Source organism: Misgurnus anguillicaudatus, chromosome 7 (assembly GCF_027580225.2).
Source record: "Misgurnus anguillicaudatus chromosome 7, ASM2758022v2, whole genome shotgun sequence".
Lineage (NCBI taxonomy): Eukaryota > Metazoa > Chordata > Actinopteri > Cypriniformes > Cobitidae > Misgurnus > Misgurnus anguillicaudatus.
Window position 1 is genome coordinate 3,762,870 of NC_073343.2, and position 14,851 is coordinate 3,777,720.

The 14,851-nt window shown below is 37.6% G+C and overlaps 1 protein-coding gene and 2 long non-coding RNA genes across 4 annotated transcripts in view; 1 reads left to right on the forward strand and 2 right to left on the reverse strand.

The window, feature by feature from the left end:
• Nucleotides 1–14,851, reverse strand: part of adck1 (aarF domain containing kinase 1) — a 158,569-nt gene that overhangs the window by 45,062 nt on the left and 98,656 nt on the right. The gene's annotated exons all lie outside the window — the stretch shown is intronic.
• LOC141365235 (uncharacterized) lies at nt 9,066–9,592 on the reverse strand. The gene is made up of 3 exons (XR_012370406.1): nt 9,454–9,592; nt 9,262–9,356; nt 9,066–9,169 (listed from the first exon to the last, which is right to left on the reverse strand). It is a non-coding gene; the product is annotated as an uncharacterized lncRNA (long non-coding RNA).
• LOC141365234 (uncharacterized) lies at nt 10,084–12,966 on the forward strand. Its single transcript, XR_012370405.1, has 3 exons — nt 10,084–10,225; nt 10,562–10,613; nt 11,114–12,966. It is a non-coding gene; the product is annotated as an uncharacterized lncRNA (long non-coding RNA).

The following is a 14,851-nucleotide window of genomic DNA, read 5'->3' on the forward strand; positions in this document are numbered from 1 at the left end:
TTTGACACCTCCAGTTGTATCAGAAAATGGAGGGGAGCATTATTTTCATTTGCGCATTTGTAATTCGCGATCTAGAGCCAGTAACGTAATGCATATATTTACTGTGCTTTTTGCGTGCACACACCATTACTCATTCCTAAATCATTCTGTTGCGTGCACACACCATTACTCATAAGCAGTGTTAGGGAAAGTTACTTTTGAAAGTAATGCATTACAATATTAAGTTACTCCCAAAAAAAGTAACTAATTTCATTACTTAGTTACTTTTCATGGAAAGTAATGCTTACGTTAATTTTGCGTTACTTTTTCTTGGCTGAGGCTTGAACTCTTTCAGACCTTGCAGGTATTTGTTATGACTGAAAATGTCTGCATTCATAAATTTAATATTTCATCACAAAAATGTCAAGCTCTAGCCTGGTAATACCATCCTCTGCTATTTTGCTTCGCTTCATAGACAGAGTCTGGCTGGGCATAATTGACAATCGTTTTCCTTCTCGTGGGAGGGGCTTGTCTGAAGTTTAAAATCATTGGTCTAAACGTAAGCCAATCACACATAACATTTGGATATGATGTGCTTTATGCGCCGGATCAGCCGCATCGAATCTCTGCTGTAAAATACACGTATGATGTGAAAAAAAACCCATCGAGCGAAATACCAGAGTTAACATGGCTATGAACGACTTTTGCAGATTTTGTAAAGTAAATCGGGCCAGAGCTAGTTGAACACTATCCTTACGGTGGCTTTCCACTCACGTCTAACGGGAGGAAAGCCCCTCTCTCCTCTCAAACTCTTCCACCAGACAACCATAACCATATGTAAATTAAATCTCCCTACCTTATTTTCTGGTTAATCAGGAATGTCACCAAAGAATGCTTGCCCACGCGTCCTCCACCATTAACTGTGAACAATATAATTCCCTTCCATGATTTCTCGATCGTTGTGCACGTCAAGCTGTGCTGCACACAGTTTCTCGCTGACGATCGGTAAAGTTGATAAATTAAACTTTTCCAAAAACTTGTCGGGAGCAGGGCAACAACATGATCTCCATTCAAATGTTTAACAAACACTTTTCTTGTTCGGGTTTAAGTTGGCAAGTGCCGGTTCTCCACAACAGAGCAAATAGCTTTCTGTATCTCCATGTCCTCAACAGACTTCAACCGTGATTTGGCGTTTAGCGTCTACGTCACGGCTCTCAGCCCGCCCTCTGTTCGTTGATTGGACGGTCGTTTTGAGACCGGTGGAAAATGGTTTGAATGGGAGGTATCTCAGACTGAGTACAGAAGCGTAATGAAATTTAGCGGAAGTACGAAGTCTGACGTAGTCAGGCTAGTCAAGCTCTGGCCTGCCATCTCAGTTTCTGACTCAAACTGTTCCCACACAGGCGTGTATGCAAAGAGTGCATAATGTGACTACGTTTAGTTTAATTCAGTACATTATTTTTTCTAATCTATTTCATTAAACTAAAAAAGTAACTTGCATAACATTTTTGAAAAAGTAACTCGAATATTAATTTGTACATTTATAAAGCAATGCGTTACTTTATTCGTTACTTCAGAAAAGTAAAATTATTACGTAATGCACGTTACTTTTAATGTGTTACCCCCAACACTGCTCATAAGTAGGTTGTAAGTATATATTGTTTAAATAAAGCGACAAATTATTTACATCAACAAAAACAAGCAATGTACTAAAAAATTTAATAGGTCTACTAAAATGTCTTCTAACAACGTTTACCAATTTAAACTTTTAAAAATGAAGGTGCTTAATTGCTTCGGTGTGAAGATCCTTTTAAACAGTGTAGGGATGCTCCGATCAATGCCGATCTTCACTATTCTGAATCGGACAGCCGATCTTATTACAGCTATTTCATGTACTACGGCTTTTGATCATTAAGTCCTTATCGATCTAAAATCAATGTTCGTTTGAGTCGTTTATAACATGCATTTGAAAAAGCAACACTTGTCAACATAATTATTAAACATATTCTTTATTATCATGAAAATACCTGAAAAGGTTTGAAGAACAGCAATATAAATATATCCTTCAGCCATTTCATGGAGCTGCGTGTCATCATAGCTGCGTGTCTTGTTCTTCGTCTACAGCGCATTTTGAGTTTCTGCACGAGAGCGCCCCCTGGCTTTTGGATGTAGCGGCATTTCACCGTAATTCATTGAGAAACATAGCAAGAATTATCGGCCGATCGATCGGAGCATCCCTAAAACAGTGCATCCCTTTGCCCCCTCCTACCCCCCAAAGAAGATTCATGACAATCTCCAACTTAAAACAATACATATTAAATGATACATTGCAGTGATTATTTAATATCTTAAAACTTATCTTATTTAATGTCTTAAAACTTAACTATATCACGGCCCCCAAGGGGGGCCTGCCCCCCAGTTTAAGAACCACTGCCATAGAAGAACTATTTTTGGTCACCCAAAGAACCATTTAGTCAAAGTTTTTTTTACAAGAAACATTTCTTTCACACCTTTATATAATCTAAAGAGAGACCTTTAATTTTGTGTAACATCAAAATAGTTATTCTATGGCATCATTAAGCACCCTTATGTTTAAGAGTGTACAATCAGAAATTTCTTTAAGATGCCTGAAATATATCTCTAGAATTTGAAAAATAAGGATACAATGTTAACCATAATTTTGATGACGCTTCATGCCAGCATCGCTTACCCTCAGGGAACTGCGCAACAGCAACGATTACATCTGATTATTTACTAACAGACAATATTAAGTTAATGTCACTGTATTTGTTTCAGATTTATTTTAATCATTCTGTTGTAATCTTGGTCCTGCATTGATCAATACCAGGCAAGACATAGAAAGAAGCTTTTAACAAAGTGAAGCACTAAATCGAATGAGTAACTCTCAGAGTTTGGCATACGTGCGGCTGATTCGGCAGATCTCAGAGGCAGATAAGAGCGTCCACCACTCTAGCATCTTCAATCTCTCCCTCCACAACCCTGCGACATACACGTTCACAATGTCTATGACAAAAGCTATTTATTAGCCGCAGGTCTGACTGCCTCTCTGGTCTCAAGTTAAGTTGTGTTTTGAGAATCAGAAAGGAGAAAAGAAAGGCTTCTGACAGCATGAACAACGGAGCTGACCCTCGCTGTCCCCTTTTGAAATTCTTAAATTGTCACAGCAGGAACTTAAAAACAATTGAATCACTTTAATGGTGTCAAGTTACAAACCAAAGTTTGCTATTTTAAGTTTGTGGTCTTTTAAAAAGCCACAAGAACAAAGTTCCCTGTATAGGTAGGCATTAGTGATGCGCGGTCAGGGTTTTTTCAATCCACGGGTCCTGCTTTTATGAAATTATTTGGGGCGACCATGGGGCAAACTTCCGATCTTTATCATAAAAACAAAACAGAAGTAACTTAAACTGCAATTCATCGACTGGCAGCTAGAGAATGGCTCCAAAAGGAGTCAATTCCCATAGACCTCTATGTTTAAATGCCTAATAAATGTGTTTACAGCCTGGTACAACTATTTTTTTTTGGTATAAGCTAATTTTGCCCTTCATGACAACTGTGAGGGGTACATTTTTAACTCATGTAACTCCGCCTTAAATTTCTACATAATTAAGGGCGTGGCCACTTGAGTGAAGGCGAACTGCCATTGCTGTCACTACCGCTGAGCTAGGCGGGTGTGATTTCAGCAACCAGCCACTTTAGCTTCACCCAAATCCCGCCTCATTACCCATTTTCGATTATAATAATAATAATAATTATAAGTTTATTTGAACATGTAATAAAAATACAAAAATATACATATATATAATAATATTTATACTGTGTATACATACATACAAAAAAAAGACAGATAAATAAGGACATGTACTTCTCAGCACTTTCAACCAAAATTATTATAAATAATAAATAATTCAAAAAAACAAAAACACAAATATATTCCCATGTTCAAAAGGAGTAGGAAGAAGTTCATAAACTTTTCAAATCCCACCCCCTTTCTCTATTTTTATCAATTAGATAAATACACAAAGATTCCACACAATTCTTATTTACATAAATGTTCACCTCATATCTACCTACCTACAGCTCACATATACCCATACATACCTAGACCACAGACAGATGCAAACATGCATACATACCTACAACACTATTTTCATTTCTTTCAATATACCATACTATAACCTCAAGTCCTTTTTATAGCCATTCAATACATGATTTTTAAATAATCTCTTGAATTTACTAATTGATGTACATGATTTCATCTCATCACTGCAGCTATTCCATACATTAACTCCTTTAGTTGTAACACAGTGATATTTGGCATTTGTTCTAATATGTTTCTTTTGAAAAACTGACTTTCCTCTTAAGTTATGCTTGCTATCTCTCATTTGAAACAGCCCTTGGATACTGTTCGATAGCTGATGATTTTTTACTTTGTACATAATTTGTGCAGTTTTAAACTCAACCATATCTCTAAATTTTAGAACTTTTTAATTTAATTTAAAAAATTATGTTTTTTGAAGAAAACATTGCAGGATTTTTTTCATTTAAATGGACTTTAATAGAGCCCAACATTTAATACTTAACTCAACACTCAACAGTCTTTTCCAACGAAGCCTCAAAGGACTACAAACGGTCCCAAACGAGGCATAAAGGTCCTATCAAGAGAAACGATCGTCATTTCTGACAAGAAAAACAAAAAATATGCACCTCAAACCACAACTTCTCGTCCAGATCCGGCCGTGATGCGCCAGCGTGACCTCACGCAATATTTCATGACGTCAAGAGGTCACAGAGGACGAACGCGAAACTCTGCCCCAGTGTTTACAAGTGTGTTGAAAGAGGACCATTCCGACGTTGTTCTATGTCAAATGATACCAATTAATGTCTTTGTGTCAGTTTATTGTTTACAATGGTCCGCAAATGTGCGTTTTATATATGTAACACGTGACCTCCCTAAGTCACTACGCATTTACGTTAGGTCACGCTGGACCGGACCTAGAAGAAAAGTTGTGATTTAAAAGAGCATATTTTTTATTTTTCTTGTCAAAAATGACAATCGTTTCAATAGATAAGACCCTTATGCCTCGTTCGGGATCGTTTATAGCCCTTTGAAACTGTTAAGTATTGAGTTAAGTGTTAAGTGTTGGTGTCCATTAAAGTCCATTAAAATGAGAAAAATCCTGCAATGTTTTCCTCAAAAAACATAATTTCTTCTCGACTGAACAAAGAACGACATCAACATTTTGGATGACATGGTGGTGAGTAAATAATCTGGATTTTTCTTTTAAGAAAATGGAATATTCCTTTAAAGTACATTCACACAAGAACTCTCTTTTCAGTGGTCCAACTGGGTCTGGCAGAGAGTATGCATGTGTTGATATTATTTATGTGATTAATATGAAGTACATAATTAGGAGGTGAAGACACACAGCTGTTAAACAGAACAGAGCCAATGCTGGAGTGAAGCCGGTTGTGAAGTGTTGCTCCATCCTTTCAGTGCCTATTACAAGCCTCAAACTCAATTATATTCCTCAGGAAGTTTAGTCCCCAATGAGAAACACTGTTGTGAGGCTTATTAAAATGATGTGGTGTGTCTCAAAGAGTCATTAGCGCAATAATAAGGTGTGAAATACCGTAATCTGCGCTGCCCGAACCAAACCAAATCTTTAGCTGTTTGAAACCCTATGATTTTTGTTATTTATTTCAATAAAAGTGTTTATAATAAGCCGTGAGATTTTTTTAAGTAGTTTTTGCTTTGTTTGACCTTCTGTACTGTAGTATTTTCTGAATTTAATTTTTTTTTCGACATGGTGCCATGGTTTTAAAGGTATTTTTAATGCATGTATCATGGTACACATCAGAATGCCATTAATATTGCAATCTGATAACATCGCTGTACAGTACAATGCTACCACCCTAGTACTATATAAGGTACTGCCTGTAAGAATTTGGCCAGGCATTTCGTAAGAGGAGATGAGAGGAGATGAGTCTCTTTCTCCTTCTTTCTCTCCGTTTCTGTCGTTCTCACTCTCCTTAAGCTGTTGTGACACTGACTGATGACTGTCACTTGGCCGGGCAGCCAGGCCTTCAGGCCAATGAAAACTCCATCATTACTGTCCCAATGGCACATGCACAGATTGCCTCTTGCTTACACAATCCACTACAACTCAGTATGAATTTAAAAAACAACCCATTAGCATTACATAATTATAATATTATCTTGCACCATATTATCGATAGACCATAGAGAAGCTTTAGAGATTCAGTATGGATATCCCATTGACAAAAGCAGTTTCTGTGAAATGTCCTGCCTGTTTCAAGAACATTGCTACGACTTTTAAAGATAATAATATAGCATTATATAGTACACACAATTCTCATTTAAAGTTACATTGTGTAACTTTTAGAAAAATCATTTGACAGAAATGCAATATAATAAATATACATAACTTCAGTATATTATCAGTGGTGTATAAAGATCTAACAAAATTACCAGTATTGTTTTTATTACCTTGAGTGAGTTGTTTTTTATCTACATACTCCGCAGGTCTCCTTACATGGAAGTCACCATTTCACGGTGCCATGTTTTTACAGTAGCCCTAAACAGTCAAACGGTTCTATTCATGAATATTAGCTGACGTGACACACATCTCAAACTTGTCTTCCGCCATTATGAGTGCCTAGAGTGGTCGCTAAAGAACTAGAAGCTATGCCTTCAATATGTTGTGAGCATAAAAAAATCGCTATTTTTACAACACTAAGAAGGCTCGACACAACATGATACTTTGCTCGAAGTATCACCTGTGTGAACGTGAACTTGAGCATTGAGAACATTGTTTGTGTACACAGAGTTTACCAAAACGAAGGTTTTGAACAACTAACTTTGGTTGTTTTGGCGTCCGCTCGCCACCATCTTGCCAGTCAAGATGTATCAATCTCCGAATGCGACGTAAGGAGGGAGGAGAGTAAAGATGGATAGCTCCTAAAGCATAGTTTCATATAAATGCATGGACAATCCATTGTTTTGTCGCAAGTGAAAGACAATATTGACCTTCTAGTTGAAAAAGGAGCCTCACATGAGATGCATTCATTTGCATTCGGAAATCAATTCTTTATGTCTGGGAAAGACGGGGAGCGGAGACCATAGTCAGTTGTTCAAAAGTTTCCTTTTAGCAAACTAGGCGTACACAAACAATGTTCTCAATGCTCGCGTTCAGGTGTAGAGATCCAGGTGATACTCTGAGCAAAACTTCATGTTGTGTTCTGCCTTCTTAGTGTTGTAAAAATAGTGGTAGTTCGGTAGCAGCTGACAGCACCTGGAAGAACGTATCAGGGATCGAGCAGGCATTACACCCTAACAAAGATATTTTTTTTAAAGTAGCGTTTCTTTCATGACAGTCGAGGTGCGAAATGTTGTCTTTCGTAGCCCTTTCCAGTATCTGTAAGAATCATAGACAGTAAAAGATAAAAAATCCGTAAATCGTAGCATGCTAGCCAATGCTTGTCAGTAGCCTACTGGTACTCGTTAGGTACTCAAGATGGCGGCAGGCAACTGGAATGACGTAAGAGGTCACATGACTGATATTCATGAATAGAGCGCGTTTTGTCACTATACGTTGTCTCAGACAATGGCATGTTTGCCCTGTAGCAGCAACCGTAGAATCACTATGCATTTCAAAAAAGAGGGGTGAGCCGTGGACTGAGCCGTGTATTCTCTAAAGGCCGCTTAAAATCTACACACTGGACCTTTAAAGGCACAATATGTAAAATATTTGCATTAAAATATCCAAAAATCACTAGAATGGCATTATATACTTTGTTTACTTGCAACTCACAATATTCCAAATATTACCAGTCCAGAGAAATTTACAATTTTAACCAGTGTAAGGGGCCGTTCACTAAAGATAACTATAACGTTCACTGCATGAAAAGTGGGATTTTCGTCCCCGTAAGCGCCTGTAGGCTCCCGAAAATCTCCCTAATTTTCGGCAGCTTTCCTCAATTTACAGGCAGCGAGCGTCGCGTTCGTCTGTGTCACAAATTGTCGTAAACGAACCATGACGCAGGTGGAGAGCCCCGCGGGGGTACGATGCCTCTAATTAGCATATGAATGGCAGCGAAACCTCTGCCGGCCAGGTAGAGCGTCTCTAGTCTAATTAGCATGTGAATAGCAGCGAAACTAGAGTAACTGCCCACTTGAATGTACTCACTCAGTATTGGCTGAAGCCACTACTTTTAAACAAGTAAAATCTCCCGTGAATGGTTGGCAGATCACTTCAAACCAATCACAAGGGATTTTTCTTGTTTAAAAGAAGTGGCTTCAGCCAATACCGAGTGAGTAAATTCAAGTCGGGCCGTTACTCTAAAGAGGGGGGTTATTGGGGACCCTGGCTCATTATAAATGTAAACCCCAATAATAATAATAATAAATATATAATTTATGTGATATTAATTTTTTATATAATAATGTCATTGTGCTATGTACTTCATTATTCACACCATCAAGAAATATAAGAGAAAACAAAGAGGTTTATTTATAAACACACAGCTGTTTATTCAAAGAAAGAGCTTTAATTAGAAACACACAACTATGTACAAAGCAGCATAATGTCTCTTATGTTGTCCTCCAAACACGTCAAAAAGTGCCCAAGACATTCGGGAAAGATCCCTAAAAATCTTTTTCAAAGTTATCAAGTGTTGAAAAAAGAAAAAAAAACTCAAACGTTGTAAAAAAGTCGCTTTTGCAGGCATATATGGTGAGTTCCCCTGTACTTTGGTATCGCCTCTAATCTGAATTGCAGCGTGGCACAGAGCTCGGAGAGTTCCAGGCTGCGAGAGGGCGGTGGCCGCACAATCCATCCAGACACCCCGTCAACAATGCGGTCTTCATCAGACATGAGATCTATGGTGGCGCACTTTCAAATGTCCATCTCACCCTCAGCCAGCACACTTCGTCTCGCTTCCAGCAACTGTAATATAATCAATAAAGACAATAAGTGACCAGAAAAATACTCACATTGACAAAAAACTGATCTAATATAATAAATCTTATCTTACCCTTTTTCTTTATCGACTCCGAGCTAAACTTTTCGCATTTTCCGCCGCGATGCGAGTTCAGGTTGTTTGTATCTGAAGCTCCGGCGAACCGACTTATAATACGTCTTACAGGCAGCTGGAAAACAATTAAATGAGACTGGTATTAATAAACAGAGTCACGGTACAATTAAACAATAAATGAGGAAAAACATTAGAAGTTATACTTACAAACAATGTCGTCATTCTCAGCAGTTAAATGTGGACTTGCTAAAATAGCCCCAACCAAATAGGAGGTCACGGCTTCGTTATGAGGCGACGTTAGTCTGTGAAAACAAAATGTGCGGGTTTAAGCTCGGATCTATTAACGTATCTATTTCCTTATACAAGAATAAAAGCATATTCTTTAAATCGTAACGTTACCTTTGCTCTGGTTCAAAGCGCCTGCAGTGTACCTCAGAGACGCCGTACAGCCTTCTAAAAATTACAAGACAAAAACACCTCTAAGCAATAAAACACACAGCTTGGGCTTTTAGCTTGGGCTACTTAAAAATATGCTTTTACATAAAATTATTCTTACCGCAATCTTGGGATTGTGCACCCGTCTTCTCTTCTTGGAGAGTTACAAACACCAAACCAAACATCGCTTAATGGTCCTCTTGCCTGTGTGAGCCGTGGCCATTACCTCGCACGCGATTGGACGAAGGCGAGAAGCCTGTCGGGCTCCTCCAATCACACGCGAGGTTATTGATATAAGGAAAATCTTGTGAGACGTGCGCGCATGCGTATGATATAAACAACAAACGCGATGTGCCGGAAGCTCTGTGTGATATCAACACAGTGTGCTGTCAGTTGAAAAGATGGAAGTCCCAAGACTGAAGAAACGACCTCGGCGCTTCTGTAAACATTGCAAAACTGAACTGTGTCATACACAGTATTTTGACCACAGACAGCGCTATTTCAAAAATGGAGTTTGGGAGAAAAAAAATCCAGAAGGGCTACGTCAGATAACATACAGAGCCTGCTGCTATCCAGTCCCGCTGTGAGCGATGTCCCGTCATGTGTAAAGACCCGGAGGATAACTTTACTGGAGTTAGAGAGATTGGTGAAAGTGAAATGCACTCCGAGGACCCAGAAAAAGAAGTGATTGAAGAATTTGAAGAAACGCACCCAGCGAATTGCAGTTAAGACAACGGTGAGCATAATTACATATTTTTATATAAGCTTGGCTTGCTTTACGTATGTTAACATTTTAAACAATACTAAAACATATCAACAAGTAAAATAAAATAAAATAAAATCAACAAGTTAAACAAAAACGTTTTGAGTATGCTATATCAAAAAGTAGCCATCCAGCATGTTTTATCCATTGTGGCAGCCCTTGCTCACAAAAAGGTTGGAGACCCCTGGTCTAGTTAAATGTGGTTGATTATCACTGTTGTTGTTATTTTAATAGTATAAATTAATTTATAATTAAATAGGAATATCGCGTTATAATGCATAACGGTATCTTCTGTTTGTTGTTTTTCAGACGAAACAGCAGATGACCAAAGCATCTTTTCCTGGACATCTCCTGTTGTGTGGTAAGCATGAAATTACATTTGGATATACCAGTATAAAATTCAGTACATGCTAATCCAGAGCTAAAATGGGAAAACCTAACATGTTTCACCCACATTATTGTTTTCCACTCTCAAATTTCTGTTAGTTTACTAATGAAGGCAACTAAAGTATAAACACACTTTATAAAGTATAAAAAAAAACTAAAATGAAGTTGAAGTGGATGAAGTTCCCACAAAGTACTTAACTGGTTCATTGCACTAAGATAAAGCTAGCTGTTTGAGATGCACATGATCTTTTCCAACTACAGTTTTCAAATCTTTTCATACTCAAATGGCCATATTGATGAGAAATTACCATATTAATTATGTTCTTTTTAAATCTCAAATGACCATATTAACGATGGGGTTTTCAATCTCAAATGGCCATATTCATGATGGACTTTTCAATCTCTAATGGTCTAATGGTGGTGCTGAGTATGTGCATTGCATGTGTTTTAAATATGTCCTTTAAATTTCCATAGGATGACTATGTGGATGAAGAGGGGGAAATCCTTGCTGAGGAGCAGAGTGAAGCCTATCCTCACATACAAGATGGGGAGGAGCATGGAAGTGATCAGTCCAGAAGTGAAAAAAACAGAACACTTGTTGATGAAACTTTTGGCCATGATGAAATTGACTGGTATCCTCCGTGACGACTTCTTACAGTATGTGGTTTGTCCAAAATGTATGACAGTGTACATGCTTACTGAAACCTATGAGCGCAGACAGGATGGTACAAAGGTTTACAGGACTTGTGGTCACATCCCGTTCTACAATCACCCACAGCAGAGGTCTGCATTAAGGAAGAAATATGGCTCTGCCTTGCTAAGATAGGCTACATATTCGAGCGGTGAAGAGTATGTCCATCCAATACGTTCTTACTGTTACAAGAGTGTTGTGCAGTCTCTGGGAGGACTTGTTAAAAGACTTGGATTTGAAGAGAAATTAGATGAAAGGCGAAAGCGGGAACTGCCAAAGGGTGTGTTAGGAGATGTAAATGATGGACAAGTATGGCAGGATTACCAGTATGTGAATTCAATAAACTGTAGTCATGCCACTATGCACAGTATTTGAGCTGTGATGTAATTGCACAAGTTACCTTGCTTCATTCCCATCCGGACAGACATTTTGTTGTTTGACATGTTGTTTGATGGCGTTTGCATAGAATGCACAAATTGAGCCTGATTAAAACTCTGTTAAAACAATTAAAATTGTTGAAATAAATAGTTTGGTGTATCTTTTTTACCTAACATTGGTTATTGCTAATTACATACAGAGTAGTTAATATACACTGTTAGCCTGGAGAAATTGAATCTACTTAAAGGGATAGTTTAAAAATTATTAGGAAAAAATATTTTGTAAGTATTGTGATAAATGGTGAAGAAAAGTTTGATAAATGATTGTCATTAAACTTAAATTTGATTTTGAATTACTCTGTCCAACATCTCCACTTAGTTAACTGAGTTGAAAAAAATTATATTTTTAATTAATGTATAATTATAATTCTCTTAGTGTTATAAATGGTATTATAACACAAAACTCATGACTTAGTCAGTCATTAAATAAACTTGATTCTCCACTGAAACACAATACAATACAATGTGTTGTTTATGTCAATAAACACTGATCACCTGAACGGGGACTTTCATTTACAAAAATGGTAATTTATCATTTTAAACTAAACAACATGAATAATATTAGAGCATAAACCTCTATGACATTTTAACAAATATTTAAGTAGTTAAAGTTCTTATTAGTTCTTAATTCTGTAAAAAAGCTTAAATAATCATAATATTCTGAGACAAAAGATTATGGGTGTTCCTTACAACATGTACTGCTAAAGTTCATTCACTTGAATGTTTTAGTTTAATTAATTTTATACACTTAAAAGTTAAATTAACTAAGATTTTTTTAAGTAAATGTCCATAACTCAAAATATTAAGTGATGTTTACATCATGAAGACAATGTGTTAACAGTGTAGCATACTTTAAAAATAAATAAATTCAAACTAAAATTTAAGAGTCTGTAATTTTGCTTTACTGATACCAAAGATTTTCTTAAAATCAAAGATTAAAACCTGTCAGAATGTTACCTGAGTAAAACTCCCCCAGCTGCTACCCTGATTTGCATTTGTATAGCTCACAGCATGTTCATTTACATGTTAAAGCATCCCCTAGAATTAGGGGAAGGGGGGACAACTTCCAAGCAAGACCCACGTCAACTTCTGACAACTTACGGCAGTTTTCGGTGTTGGCTGCAAATTGTCGTGCGCAGTCGTAAACTTGGAGTTTCACAGCAATCTACAGTGCCACATTCTGTCGAAAATTCCACTTTTCATGCAGTGTTAACTATATTAGCGTCCACACCACCAGACGGTACTCACACAAATCACTTAAAGAGACACTCCACTTTTTTTTTTAAATATGCTCATTTTCAGCTCCTTTAGAGTTAAACATTTGTTTTTTACCATTTTGGAATCCATTCAGCTGATCTCCGGGTCTGGCGGTACCACTTTTAGCATAGCTTAGCATAATCTCTTGAATCTGATTAGACCATTAGCATTGTGCTAAAAAAGTTTCTATATTTTTCCTATTTAAAACTCGACTCTTCTGTAGTTACATTGTGTACTAAGACTCACGAAAAATTAAAAGTTGTGATTTTCTAGGCAGATATGGTTAGGAACTATACTCTCATTCTAGCATAATAATCAAAGACTTTGCTGCCGTAACATGTCTGCAGGAGGCGCAATGATATCACGCACTGGCCGAAAATAGTCCCCTGTTATTGAAAGTTACCAAGGGGAATATTTCCAGCAGTGCGTAATATCATTGCACCTCCTGCAGCCATGTTACATCAGCAAAGACCTTGATTATTACGCCAGAATGAGAGTATAGTTCCTAGCCATATTTGCCTAGAAAATTGCAAAAATTTAATTTCTGTCGGTCTTAGTACACGATGTAACTACAGAAGAGTCAAGTTTTAAATAGGAAAAATATCAAAACACGCAATGCTAATGGTCTAATCCGATTCAATGGATTGTGCTAAACTATGCTAAAAGTGGTAGCGCCTGACCCAGAGATCGGCTGAATGGATTCCAAAACTGTAAAAATCAAATGTTTAACTCTAGGAAAGCTGGAAAATTAGTATATTTAAAAAAAAATTAAGTGTCCCTTTAAGCCACACTGCTGGCCTACATTATAACATAATGGTTATAACACTTTATTTCACTACGTCATTCATTAACATGTTTCAGAATCGCTGTTGGATTTATTTCCTTCTGCATTGGGAGATGACAGCTCCCATCATTTCATGCTTCTTCGTAGCGTCATTTAGCTACGCCTTACTATTCTGACCTCTAGCAGTAAAAATTGCACATTATGCCTTTAATGGACACTTTTACTCATTAAGTGCATGTACAGTCATATAGCTGCTTGTACATCACACTCCCTTTTACGTAGTGTTAGTTTCCAAAGTGCTTTGCGTTTTTAATTTACCAGGATTAAACCTGCATGCTCCTTACCATCACCCTGTCCAACCCTCCAGAGAACAGATAGAAAAGACATAATTAATTACGGTAATTAAAAGACGCCGTACCTTTGAGATCAATTGTTTACATTGCTTGTGGCTCTTTTTCCCATTGGTCATTGATTAATCAGTTGTAAGACTATAAATGGCTTCTCTGTAATGTACTGTTGTTATGCATTAGCAGTTTATAATGGAGGACTTCTTCCCGCCATGGCGGGGGTTCACCACGCTTTGCCTGTCAGACTGCTTGTCCTGTTTAAGGTGACTGTGAGTCTTGTTTCTACACGGTGACAGGGTTTGGCAGTGACAGTATAAAGCCTCCTCTGGCGTATGCCGGCACTAAATAGGAATTGTGGGTAATGATACAGTGTATAATTGAAATTATAAACGTGGGGCTTTTTTCCCTCAGTTTTCTAGAAGGTAGCAGGTGTTAAAACACCAGAACGAGTTGTTTTGGGCATGTGCTTGTGTTGCGGTTGTCGGTATTTAGGTCAAACAGAGGCGTCCTAACAGGAAATCCCTGCTGACAAGCATAGCAGAGGTGAGATATTAAAGAAGACAGCTTGTCCTAGACTGGATGACATGCCTACAGATCGAAACAAACACTCCTCTCAGTACCTGACGCTCAGCCTGGGCCTTTAACTGAACACTGAGCCGCCCCAGACCTATGTTCATCAATGTAGTCACATACTGT